The 12,230-nt window shown below is 42.9% G+C and overlaps 1 protein-coding gene across 1 annotated transcript in view; it reads left to right on the forward strand.

The window, feature by feature from the left end:
• The first annotated feature begins 8,277 nt into the window (after positions 1-8,277).
• Positions 8,278-12,230, forward strand: part of MAN1C1 (mannosidase alpha class 1C member 1) — a 155,996-nt gene continuing 152,043 nt past the window's right edge. Inside the window, exon 1 of the mRNA XM_088460584.1 lies at positions 8,278-8,330. The gene's annotated coding sequence lies outside the window, so the exon portion shown is untranslated. The remainder of the gene's footprint in view (positions 8,331-12,230) is intronic.

Consider the following 12,230-nt stretch of genomic DNA (forward strand, 5'->3'; position numbering starts at 1 on the left):
ATTTATCATATGTATAACAGATATTAAATATGATAGAGATTTTATATATATATATATATATATTAGGGGTGTGCACCGGCCACTTTTCATGTTTTGTGTTTTGGTTTTGGATCTGGATCTTTCTTCGTGTTTTGGATCTGGATTGGTTTTGCCAAAACCACCCTTCCGTGTTTTGGGTTCTGGGTTTTGTGTTTTGGATCTGTATTTTTTTTAAAAAAGCATAAAAACAGCTAAAATCACAGAATTTGTAGGTTTTTCTGCTCCTATGCTATTATTAACCTCAATAACCTTAATTTCCACTCATTTCCAGTCTATTCTGAACACCTCACACCTCACAATAGTGTTTTTATGTCCAAAAGGTTGCACCGAGGTAGCTGGATGACTATGCTAAGCGACACGAGTGGGCGGCACAAACACGTGACCCATCTAGGAGTGACACTGCAGTGGCAGACAGGATGGCAGTTAGAAAAACTAGGCCCCAAACTGTACATAATGCAAAGAAAAAAAGAGGTGCAAGATGGAATTGTCCTTGGGCCCTCCCACCCACCCTTATGTTGTATAAACAGGACATGCACACTTTAACAAAGCAATCATTTCAGCGCCAGGGTCTGCCACACAACTGTGGCTGAAATGATGGGTTCGTTTGGGCCCCCACAAAACAAGCTGGCAATTAATGTGTCCCTGCACAAACTGGCTCTACGGAGGCAAGATGTCATCCTCATCCTCCTCATCCACCGATTCCTCACCCTCTTCAGTGTGTACATCCTCATCCTCACAAAGTATTAACTCGTCCCCACTTGAATCCACCACCACAGGTCCCTCTGTACGTTCTGGAGGCTGGTCTCCCTGGAAGAGCTGATAATTCATTTTGATGAACATCATCTTCTCCACATTCTGTGGAAGCAACCTCCTACGCCTTTCGCTGACAAGGTTCCCGGCTGCACTAAACACTCTTTCGGAGTACACACTGGAGGGGGGGCAACTCAGGTAAAATAGAGCCAGTTTGTACAGGGGCCTCCAAATTGCCTCTTTTTCCTGCCAGTACAGGTATGGACTGTCTGACATGCCTACTTGGATGCTGTCACCGATGTAATCCTCCACCATTCTGTCAATGGTGACAGTATCATATGCAGTGACAGTAGACATGTCAGAAATTGTTGCCAGGTCCTTCAGTCCGGACCAGATGTCCAAACTTGGTCCTGCCTGCCCTGCATCACCGCCAGCGGGTTGCTTAGGATACCTAAGTTTTTTCCTGGCAGCCCCAGTTGCGGGAGAAAATGAAGAAGGAGCCGTTGACGTGTCACGTTCCGCTTCAGCTGACAGTGTGTTCACCAGCAGGTCTTTGCACCTCTGCAGGCTTGTGTCGGCCGGAAAGAGAGACACCACATAGGCTTTAAACCTAGGATCGAGCACGGTGGCCAAAATGTAGTGGTCTGATTTCAACAGATTGACCACCCTGGAATCCTGGCAAAGCGAATGAAGGGCTTCATCCACAAGTCCCACATGCCGAGCGGAATCGCTCCGTCTTAGCTCCTCCTTCACTTTCTCCAGCTGCTTCTGCAAAAGCCTGATGAGGGGAATGACCTGACTCAAGCTGGCAGTCTGAACTGACTTCACGTGTGGCAAGTTCGAAGGGCTGAAGAACCTTGCACAACACGGAAATCATTCTCCACTGCGCTTGAGTCAGGTGCATACACCCTCCTTTGCCTATGTCATAGGTGGATGTATAGGCTTGTATGGCCTTTTGCTGCTCCTCCATCCTCTGAAGCATATAGAGGGTTGAGTTCCACCGCGTCACAACCTCTTGCTTCAGGTGATGGCGGGGCAGGTTCAAGAGTGTTTGCTGGCGCTCCAGTCTTCGGCACGCAGTCGCTGAATGGCGAAAGTGGCCAGAAATTTTTCGGGCCACCCAAAGCGTCTCCTGCACGCCCCTGTCGCTTTTCAGAAAATTCTGCACCACCAAGTTTATTGTGTGAGCAAAACATGGGACGTGCTGGAATTTGCCCAGATGTAATGCCCGCACAATATTGGTGGCGTTGTCAGATATCACAAATCCCCAGGAGAGTCTAAGTGGGGTAAGCCACTGGGCGATGATTTCCCTCAGTTTCTCTAAGAGGTTGTCGGCGGTGTGCCTCTTACTGAAACCGGTGATACACAGCGTAGCCTGCCTTGTAACGAGCTGGCGTTTCTGAGATGCTGCTACTGGTGACGCTGCTGCTGTTGCTGCGTAAGGTGATACATCTACCCAGTGGGCTGTCACAGTCATATAGTCCTTAGTCTGCCCTGTTCCACTTGTCCACATGTCCGTGGTTAAGTGGACATTGTGTACAACGGCATTTTTCAGGACACTGAGGACACTTTTTCTGACGTTTCTGTACAGTCTCGGTATCGCCTGCCTAGTGAAGTGGAATCTAGACGGGATTTGGAACCGGGGACACACTACCTCCATCAATTGTCTAAATCCCACTGCACTAATGGCGGATACCGGACGCACCAACATAGCAGTCAAGGCCTCAGTTATACGTTTTGCTTCAGGATGACTGCTGTCGTACTTCATCCTCCTCGCTAAGGACTGTTGGAGGGTCAATTGTTTAGTAAAAGTAGTGGTGTTCCTACTTCCTCTCTGGGATGATGAACGACTCCCAGCAACAGCAGCAGCGGCAGCAGTAGGCGTAGCAATGCAGGATCCTCCGGAGGAATCCCGGATAGGAGAGTCAGTCATGCCAGTGATATGGCCTGCAGGACTACTTCCGATCCTGACTAAGGAGGAAATTGACGAGGAGGGAGTTGACGGTGTGGTTTGCAGGCGCTTGGATACAACAGGACAACGGGATTTAGGTGTCCCTGGACTGCTTACGGTCTGAGCCAAAGTTTCTGAACTTGACAGTAACTTTTTATGAACGCGCTGCAGGTGCCGTATAAGGGAGGATGTTCCTAGGTGGTTGACGTCCCTACCCCTACTTATTTCACCTTTACATATGGTACATATGGCAAGACAGTTGTTGTCCGGATTTGGATAGAAATATTGCCAGACCAAAGAGGTGGAATGTTTGGTCTTCTGCCCAGGCATGACCGTGATGGGCTTTTTCATCCCACGGACAACAACTGTCTCCCCCGGAGCCTGATTTAAACAAACCACATCACCATCAGAATCCTCCTCGCCAACTTCCTCCTCAGCGCCAGCTACACCAGTATCCTCATCCTGTTGTACTTCAACAGTGACATCTTCAATTTGCATATCAGCAAGTGGACTGTGGGTGCTCCTTTCAGCACTTGCAGGGGGCGTGCAAATGGTGGAAAGAGCCACCTCTTCCCGTCCAGTGCTGGGAAGGTCAGGCATCGCAACCACCACCACACTTGGACTCTCCTTGGGGATTTGTGATATCTTCTTAGAAAGCACAGTTCTTCGCTGTGCTTTTGCCAGCTTAACTCTTTTGATTTTTTTAGTGGGAGGAGTGCTTCCATCGTCATGTGAAGCTGAACCACTAGTCATGAACATACTAGGGATCGACCTTAGCCGTTCCTTGCCACTCCGTGTCGTAAATGGCATATTGGCAAGTTTACGTTTCTCTTCAGCTGATTTAAATGTCTTTTTCAAGGTCATTTTCCTGAACTTTGCCATTTGGGATTGTATGTGCCCTCTACTATGACATTGGGCATCGGCCTTGGCAGACGACGTTGATGGCATGTTATCGTCTATGTCATGACTAGTGGCAGCAGCTTCAGCACTAGGAGGAAGTGGTTCTTGATCTTTCTCTATTTTATTTTTATCGGAGAAAGTTTGGTCCTCCATTTATGTTATATCGATTTGATATATACGTGCGGCTAAACACAGAAAATAATATTTTTTTTGGTTTGGACTGGAGTGTACTTTGTGGGTTACAGCACCCTTTAACGGTCAAGCCAGCCGGCCCTTTACTTATGACACAGGCGCACTCTTGGCACTACTTTGTTGATGCACGTGCGGCTACTGCGCACACAATTCACAAACACAGAAAATAATTTTTTTTTGGTTTGGACTGGAGTGTACTTTCGGGGGTTACAGCACCCTTTAACGGTCAAGCCAGCCGGCCCTTTACTTATGACACAGGCGCACGCTTGGCACTACTTTGTTGATGCACGTGCGGCTACTGCGCACACAATTCACAAACACAGAAAATAATTTTTTTTTAGGTTTGGACTGGAGTGTACTTTCGGGGGTTACAGCACCCTTAACGGTCAAGCCAGCCGGCCCTTTACTTATGACACAGGCGCACGCTTGGCACTACTTTGTTGATGCACGTGCGGCTACTGCGCACACAATTCACAAACACAGAAAATAATTTTTTTTTTGGTTTGGACTGGAGTGTACTTTCGGGGGTTACAGCACCCTTAACGGTCAAGCCAGCCGGCCCTTTACTTATGACACAGGCGCACGCTTGGCACTACTTTGTAGATGCACGTGCGGCTACTGCGCACACAATTCACAAACACAGAAAATATATTATTTTTTTAGCACTTGGGGGGAGCACCCCTAATGGACAGAGCACCCCCTGGACAACACTACAGCACCCCTTTAGGACTGGGACACTGCACAGGACTTTGGAGTGGACACAGCCCCTATGGAGAACTGACTGCACAACACAGTCCAGCCAGCCCCTATGGACTTTGAAGTAGTGGACACAGCCCCTATTAACAACAGCAGCACAGCACAACACAGCCAGCCCCTATGGACTTTGAAGTAGTGGACAACAGCAGCACTACACTACACTACACTACACAGCACTAACTCCCACCCTCCCTCTTCACTGTCCACAGCCGAGTGAGAAAATGGCGCCGACGCGGGTACCTTATATAGGATCCAAAACCCGCGAGACTCGGAAGGCGGGATGATGACGTTTTGCCTCGATGTCAGATCCGAGTCAGGCGGGAAAAGTCAAGCCTGACTCGGATCGGACTCGGATCGGGGGGGCTCGGGGGGGTTCGGATTTCAGAAATCCGAACCCGCTCACCCCTAATATATATATATATATATATATACACACACTAGCCCTGATTTTGGCTTGCTAAACGGACAATTACAGTCCTATTACAGTATAATTAAGTTTCTCATATTTGTAACTATTTTATGGGCTATACTTTGTATCTCTTTTGCACTCTCTCATCAGCTGACCGGCACTGCCTGTCCTGCAATGTTCTGAGAATATCAGGATAGCCAGTGTTTGTGCACACTGACAGCAGAAGTGCACATACCCCTTCCTTCCCATCAGTTGCCAACACCACTCTCTCATCCCAGGCCCTCTGGTTTTCCATGACGTGGTGACAGCAGAAGTGGGGGAGACAGACCCTCGGCCTCTTTTTTTTCAAAATTGTCACCTTGACAATCTGTACTAGCCAAAGTTCGTCATCTTAAACAATTAATCTTCGTTTGATTTTTGATTTTTTTTTTCTGTCAAATGTTTTATCATTATTTTTGACATTGCTATATTCAATGTCTTTCTTTTAGGTGACAAACCACTCTATACGGACCAATTTTTTGGAAGAGGATGCTCATATGCTATTCAATAGATCAGTGATTTCATTACTGTGTTTTAGGGAATACAATTTTGCTGTAATACAGCTCCTATTATCAACTAACCAATAGTGCGTTGGTGACACTACTTATCCAATATATGATAATTGTGTATAAACCATTGGTATGCATCACCTTATTCGTGTATTCTCATGTTATTGTATGTCAAATGTGTTTTGATACAACTATATGTGCTTAGGGAATTTTAGAGCAGATAAGTATTGTACTTTCAATGGATATATGCCGTTTGTTCAGGAGGGCTCTTTGATGTATAGATGAATACAATTTACTATACATCAACTAATACCCAACAGATTTATCTGTTTGTGATATTTTTAAACTGTTATATCCATGGTAACTTAGATTAATTCATCCATTTAAGTGCATAACTGCTCTCTCAGTATATACTGTTATAAAAAAAAACTTAGATTATATTCTATGCTCGCCTTCATCCAGATTACTCTTATGTCACTTAGAAGTACAATTTTTGTGGTTTCCTCTTTTGGCAACCGCTGTGTGTGTGTATATATGTGTGTATGTATGTATGTGTGTATTAGTCTTTTGTCTTGTGTGTAAACTTGTATTTTAGCTCTATACCTATTAAAAGTTATATTTTAATGTTTTTTTTAAATTACCTGTCTGTAGTTATCTAGAATGGGTTTCCATGAATTAAGTCAATGGTCACCACTGGAACTTGAAATAAGGTAGGCATTACTATCACAATAAAATCTATATATACATAAAATTAAACAGGTGTCAACTAGATTAGTAATTAAAGTAATGCATTAATTAATTGCATGCCATTAGTTCTCAAATATATGTGCCAGCTCCTCTGGAAATGAAATGCATTAAGTGCATCCCAGTGACTCAGATGTATGGCTGACCTAGCACAGGCATCACTTGGAATAAATCCATTTGAAGAAAATTCCACTTATAGATTTGTATCACTCACTGTCAATGGTTAGAAAGAAAATAATGTTTTAGCAATTTGGATAAAAACAGCTTGTAGTGTCACTTATATCACTGGAATCATTTCACCAATGGTCAATTAGTGTGTCAGACACCTAAGTGTCGAAGATTATAGGAGTGACAAACTCTTAAAATACGTTCAATAGACACGAGGAATGTTCTATATAAGATACTTAGATTTTATTTGTAAACCATGTGCTATTTTAAACCCAGGTATTTATTTATACATTTGTTACAATATTTTAACATTGATCTGGCACCTGTGTGGCCTGGTATATGAGATCACCACAACTGTTGGAAACCAGTGTCTTATCCAGTGTTACGCCAGAATAAGGCCGCAAGTCTGAGCATTATTCACACTGTACTCCGTACAAAAGCTTTGTGATGTCTTGCATCCTACTTTTGCACAAATACAGCTGGGGTTGCTGGCTTTAGTTCTGGAAGTTGCATAGGGGATGGACAAGCATCGCTCCTTTACAGCATATTAAGCTGTGTATACACGGGATGATTTTTGTCAATGATATTAACTATATCGTTTATCGTTGACTTTTTTGCACTGAACAACCAACGATGCGTGTGGCCGTATGGCCGATAACGATATCTGAGGTCGACCGTACAGACTGGCCAGCTTGCTTGATATCTATGAATTCTTCAGTTAAATACTGACAGAAATCGTTCATGATTAATGGTGAAATCGTTCAATTTTAAAATGGGAAAAATCGTTCAATGATATCGATCGAGCAAGTCGTCCCGTGTGTACCCAGCATTAGGCCCCACAGCAAATGCATGGGCTGCTGTGACAGTAATTCTACCTTTGTACATACATCTTGTGCAGGGGTCTTCCTGAACGAACACAAAAGCACACAACTGTATATTTGCTGCCTGTGCAAGACCTACTATTTGTAATTATTTCCAGGGATGCCTTGCTGCTGACTAGACTAAAACATGTCACACTACTGCGCTACCACTAGAATAAAATAACAGATCTTTAATTGTATTTTGTTTTAATTAGAGTCTTTATTTTACGAATGAGAGACACTGTTCCCTTGTTACAGTGTCAGAGGCATACTGGTGCATTTATACACTGCAAAAGATTGTAATTTTGTAATTATATGTCTGAGCATATTCCCAAGATAAAAATAAATGCAAAAACAAAACATTCTTTAGTTTAATTGGTGATATTAAATAACTGTTTCCACAGATTGCATCTAGCAGACATGCGCAGCTGGGCTGTACATTCTCAGTCAGTAGTTCAGACAGCCCATGGGCTTCTAGTGTGGCTGCTGGACATTGACCCTCCCTGACATGGAAAGGCCATCAGAACAAACACATTAGGACCAGCCTATAGGAAAGTCTTCTGCTTGACCAATCCAAGCCTGCTTACAGCTAACCAATTACAGCTTGGGTTACATCCAACCTACTAAACTGACATCTATGGGTGTTTAAATGTGGCACTTATGATTCCTAGTACAGCAAGCAGAGCAGCACCTCCATACACACACATCTGCAATCTGCACGGACGTAGCTGCACACACCGGCGGCAGTCATTTCTCTGACATTAGTATATTGTGTACTGCATACATCATGCACACGCTTTGCTAACGGACAACCAGAGCATCTGTGTAGGACATTGGTTTTATTTGAGCTGGTGTTCTCAGGGCTGAATGTAGACAATTATGCATGGCCGGGTTATATCACCTCATTGTCATTTAGCAGCCGATCCACAAAATGGAACATGCAGGCGTATGGGAGAGACAGAGGAATTGTCTTGTTTAAAAAGAAGCGGCGAGGTGCTGGCTGTACATACAAGGTAAGAAGATGAATGGCGTTAAAAAAAAAAAAAAAAAAGCAGAGCGCAGCTCCTATGTCTGTATTATTATCACCTGCTATTCGGTATAGACGATCTATGGATGATTGTACTAAGCTCTCAGGATCGCATGCAGCAATGCACTCAATAGCGCGGTATAGCCGGTTATGTTACCACTTCTGTTATAGAAATAGCTATAATTGTGTATAGATTTAACTGCTGTATTGCAGATTTACCCTTCTCTGATATTATAGTCTCGTTTCTTTGTAGTGATCTGGCTCTATTTTTATTGTTATTAGAAATAATCGGCTATGGATCAGTCCTTTACGGTCGTCTCCATCTCGCTGTCATTCTGCTCACAGCATAATGTACTGGTCATCTGTCTAGCTAGTTCCTCGCTGCGTTTTATTACGCTGGTAGATGAGAACGAGAGTGAAAACGCAAAGCAAAGATGCAAACGCAGGCGACTTGCTCCCCGCTAGCGTCTTCATGCCATTATAAAGTCTACCACCGTTTACGTATCGCACTGGGACGCTAGTAAAGACATCAGCTGGTAAGGTGCCATTGGCTGCGATGTGTTCTATTTTAAAACTGTTTTACATGTGTTCTAACAGTATTAACTCCAGTCCGTATGTTTAGTTGTTTGGCGTCTCCTCAGATATTAAATAATTTCAGGCCAGAGATGAATGGCACATTAGTAAAAGATAATCACCTATGTCTGTATTGATCAGAAAATGCAATAAATGTTAATTGTCTGTTTTGAAAGGGGAACTCCATTTCAGTCCAGTAAATGACAATTGGTCTCTGCCCCTTAGTCAATATTATGATTGTTTGTAATAAATAACATATACTCTATTTTATACTGATTTGCTTGTCTTTTGGATTTTGGCCAATCCTATTGCCTTCAAGCTCCAGTATAACATATAACCTACCATTAAGCTTCACATTATTCTGTTTTGTTATCTATTCTGATTATGCTTTTCATCTGTTATCACACATTCTTCTAACTTAAATTATTCTCCATAGATGATTTTTCTTCACTTACCGATAATATATGGTTTCTCTAGATCCTTTTTGCAAAGTAATATTAATTTAACTGTCATTATTAAGAAAGTATTTTTCTCCAAGTCAATTGTTTTAGGGAACAGTGGTTTGCGTGGATATGATCTCGTGTTCAGCACTTTACAAGAGTTTATGGTGATTAATATATGCATGGTATTAATATTTATTATCACAGTATCCCTTCAGTGAGTGAAGTCAGCAAGTGAATAGATAATGTTGACATTATAAGCTAAGTATACATTACAAATAATTAAGGCCTCTTTCTCCGGGTACAGCTATAATATTAACAACAGATTATTCTGAAATGCCATGGGAATTTGCTGTATTCATTCATTATTGAATTTGTGTTTATCCTATCATTTTCTACACAGTAATATAATTGTTTAGATTTCACATTATCCATAAGTTACTAATAACTGTGCTTGTACATTTGGAAACAAGGTGGTTATAACGTGGTCAGTTCTGCTTTGGGCAATTTGGAAAGGACTCATCAGCAGTCCCTTTAGAGAGAGAGGTATATTTACTAAGCAGTTGATTTTCGAAACCCATGATTTTTTCCGATGTTGCCTGCCATATTTAAAAGGGTGATAATAGTAAATGTAAAATCAGGCTTGTTTTACATTAAATATTATTGCACTTTAAATATGGCAGGCAAAAATCTGCATACTTCAAGGGTTTTGAAAATCCACTGCTTAGTAAATATAGCTCTTAAGAAACCAATAGTTAGCCCCTCCTAACCCTCTTTTAGGGGTGCCAAACCATAACCACCCCCCCCCCAGGGGTGCCCAAACGAACCCCCTCCCTGCCCCGTAACCCTTCCGGGGGTGCCTACACCTCCCCCCCACCCCCCATACCCGAGCTATCAAGGACGATCGGGATGGCGGGGGTCGGTGTTCCGGTGCCAGCATTTCGACGCCCATCTCAAGTCCCTTGTCGGGCAGAATGAGTTGGGATTTAGACCAGCGGCATCGCGTCCGCCGGTCTATTAACTACATCCCATTGCTTATATAGGGTATATTTTTGCTTTCAATTGTTCTTTGAAGCAACACAGCTGTTCCTACAGAATATCACATTAAGAATCCCTCAACAAATTACTCCAAAATAAATTGCAGATTCACATCAGGTAACGTGAACACACTTAATGGACTGGAACATGTTCGAAGTATTGGATGTCTCTCAACTGAGCAAACTGCTGACCACCAAGGAAGCCCCCTCATCCTGCATTTTTGTTGGAGCTATTATTGAATTCTAGAGGATGATAGCACCTCTAGGGGAAATGTGACGGACAAAACAAGAATTGGAGTAAAAAAATAAATCAAGGTCATTCTGTTTCCCTTTAATCAAGATTTTGACTTTGTATTTGGAAAATTAAATTTTTTTTATGTTTCAAGAAATGCCAAATATTCCAAATTATGTAGATCTGACATCCCTATATTAAAGTACAACAGTATATTTATAATCTCATAATCATTGTTTATTTGTAAGGCATCACAAAACCATGCAGTCAGGGTTGCAAATCATGAAAAATACAGTTGCACATAAAAGGAGACAAGGCTGATGAGGGAAGTGTAGATGAGGCAAATAGTGTAGAGCAGTGATCTCCAACCTTAATTGAGGTGTGAGCTGCTTTAGAAAAATGAAACCTGATGAGCTACTAAAACTGTAGAAAAAAAATCTGGTTAATAACCGAACAATTGAAAGCAATTTAATGAAAATTAAAAAATAAAATGATTCATAGAAAAAAAATGCATTTAATTATTACAGTGATATCGTTTTGTAAATAAAATGTAAGCACAGGCACATTTCACTGTTTATTACTGGCTCCAAGAAGGTACGTGCAGTAGAGCAGCAAAAGATATAGCCAGGGCTGCTGTGTGATTTTCCGGCAGGGCTGGGCAGGAGTCTCTCGCTCTGCCGTAGTGTAGACGCCGTGGGTGGAACCACAGGAAAGCACGTCAGGTGATTATTGTAGTGGCTGCAGCAATCACCTGACGTGCTTCCCTGTGACTCAGCCATGGCATCGAAGCCACGGGGAAGCACATGTCAGATGTCACTTCCTCCTAGTTTACTCTGCAGTACTGCAGCTAGGTGAGCTACCGGTTGGAGACCACTGGTGTAGAGGGCCCTGCTTGGGAGAGAGACCGTTTAGAGGGAGAGAACAATGCTTAGACAAAGAGCTTGTGGAACTGGTGTGGGCATGGTGCAAGAGCTGGACAGACCGTAGGGAAGAGGTTGGTATTGTAGTGTTTTGAGGAGGAAGTAATAAGACAGTGCAAATGACTGGACTTGTGAAATAAAGGTGAGTCAAGGCTGACACTAAAGCAGTGGGTGCGAGGATCAGGGGAGATAGTCATGTCAACGTTAAGGGAGATTGGAGCACGGTTGTAACAGTAGGAGGCGGTTGGATGAAGAGCTCTGTTCTGGATGTACTGAACTTTATGTAGTGTTAGGACAAGGACTGGATTAACTATTAAGCAAAATGGGCACATGCTTAGGGCAGCAAAGGAAGGGGGTAACCACAGAAATTTACTATTGCCAGATTTACCATAGACCATATGGTGCAAAACTGCAAATGGTTCAGTTCCAGGTTCCACAAAAAGGGCTATATACAATAATAAATATAATAATAAAATAGTAATATTAGAGGTTAATATACATTAATCTAGGGAATACAACAAAATAACAATTCGGTAACACGGCCCACCGAGGCTCATGTGATCGTGCAGCGGCGCTCAGTACAGTGTTGCCAGATGATGGGTTTCTCCAAATTTGAAGGTTTTTAAAGGCCTTGGAGGGAATTTTGGAGACCATGTCAGACGGGGACATGAAGGGCCCACCAGG

This window comes from Taudactylus pleione, unplaced genomic scaffold (assembly GCF_031769625.1).
Source record: "Taudactylus pleione unplaced genomic scaffold, aTauple2 ptg000007l, whole genome shotgun sequence".
In the NCBI taxonomy this organism is placed as follows: Eukaryota; Metazoa; Chordata; class Amphibia; order Anura; family Myobatrachidae; genus Taudactylus; species Taudactylus pleione.